Here is a 2,206-nt window from a genome sequence, read left to right as displayed (position 1 = left end):
TTGTGACCGTAGTGCAATTTAGTTGCTTTTAAGATTCTGTTGTTGTGTTTTAAAATTGGTTTTGTTTCTGTTGGTTTTGTTTTGGTTCTATTCGTGTTCCGGTGATTGATTTGTTGAATTGTGTGAAACGTGTAGATTGTCCGGAGTGCAACGCGAGCTATTGTCAGGAGTGTGACTTTCTGAACCAGAACCAAGGCAAGTTACATGTTGATCATCCTTTACCTATTTTTTCTATGCATGTAGTTATATCACACTATGAATATATGCATGTATAGGAATACTATATTATTTTTGCTATGCTGTTGAGCTATATTCCCGTCTTTGCAAATCGTGGTAGTGGTACGTTGCTATGCTTTGTAGACGGGGCTGGTTCATGTATTCATTGAGTTTATGTGAGGATTATATATATTTAACAATTGAGTAGTAACTCAGGATTTAACTCACCTCTGGGCAGAAGTGGTATTGCTTGGTGTTGAGGGAAGGCATCATGGGGTCTTGCACCTTTTCTAAGGCCATGCGCCCATGAGAGTGCACCCTAAGTGGAATGCCGCCCAGGTTCAAAAAGATCAGATAGACTTAGTGACTAGTAGCTTCCATGTGCGGCCACTGGCTATATGGGCTCTGGCTTAGTTGATCAGTTGTTGGAACCCTTGCCCAGATAGTGTCGACAGATGTAGCATATGTAGGTGGGATGTGGCCGTCAGGTGGTTAAGGGAACCTCTTCTGAAAGACTTCGTCTCAATCTTCGGATTGGGTCCAGTGGGTAAAGCGTACAAAACTCTGCAGAGTATTAAAACTAATTATGATTAGTCGTGCCCCCGGTTACGGGTAAATTTGAGCGACTGTGCCATTACAGTTGTTGGATGATCTTGACAGATGTGACACTTAATAAATTTGTTGGGCAACTTAATAAAGGGTAGGTTGGAGTTGATTTTGCCAACTCAACCTTATGCATTTAATTGTAGTAATAAAAGAACTAAATAAAAATTTGACTATTAGGTAGTTATTAGGATAAAATCAGCTTTCTGCAAAATAAACCCCCAAGCCTTCCTTTGTTGTACTATGCATATACATGTAGGTCTGCTTTATTATTACTCATGTGTAACTTGCCAATACATTCCAAGTATTGACCTATATGGATGCAACGTCTCATGTTGCAGGATATTCAGACGAAGAGTAAGGTACCGTTAGGGTCGCGAGTCTGCACTCAGCATCGCCAGTGGGCTATGATGGGACTCATCGTTATTTTCTGCTACTTTCCGCTGTTTGATTGAATAAAGCTGGCCAAGTGCTATGCAAATTGTTTTATTTTATATATTTTGGATCATACGATGTAATAAATGATGCACTTGCTATTCTGGTATTCATCTATACTATGTGTGCTAGCGAGTTCGATCCAGGGACTAGCACAGTAAGCACAGAGACTCAAATCCTTCGAGGTTTGGTCGTTACAGTGGGGGCGCCCCCCTAGGGCGCGCCCCCTTGCCTTTTCCCCAACGCCAACACCTCTTATAAATCCCAAAAACCATAGAAATAAACCTAGACCAAGAGTTTCACCGTCGAAAGCCTCTGTAGCCACGAAAAATCAATCGGGAGCCCGTTTCAGCACCCTGCCGGAGGGGAAAACCATCACCGGTGGCCATCTTCATCATCCCGGCGATCTCCATGACGAGGAGGGAGTAGTTCACCCTCAAGGCTGAGGGTACGTACCAGTAGCTATGTGTTTGATCTCTCTCTCTCTCTCGTGTTCTTGATTTGGCATGATCTTAGTGTACCGCGGGCTTTGTTACTATAGTTGAATCATATGGTGTTTCTCCCCCTGTATCTTCTTGTGATGAATTGAGTTTTACCTTTGAGATTTCATTATTATCGGATTAAATATTATTATGGATTTGAGAACACTTGATGTACGTCTTGCGTGTGTTGATAATGGGGTGTTCTATTGATGCACTTGATGTATGTTTTGGCACTCAACTCGCGGATTCCCGAGGTGACATTGGGGTAATCTATGCATAGGGGTTGATGCACGTTTTCGTCCTTGTTTCTTCGGTAGGAATCTTGGGGCACTCTTTGAGGTTCTTTGTGTTGGATTGAATATTATGAATCTGAAGCTGTTTGATGCATATCGTATAATTGACCCACGGATACTTGTGGTGGTGTTGGAGTATCTAGGTGACATTAGGGTTGATTGATGTGTATCATATGG

Source organism: Triticum urartu, chromosome 1A, assembly GCF_056163025.1.
Source record: "Triticum urartu cultivar PI428250 chromosome 1A, HENAU_Tu73, whole genome shotgun sequence".
In the NCBI taxonomy this organism is placed as follows: domain Eukaryota; kingdom Viridiplantae; phylum Streptophyta; class Magnoliopsida; order Poales; family Poaceae; genus Triticum; species Triticum urartu.
Note: the sequence above shows the minus strand (reverse complement) of the source record.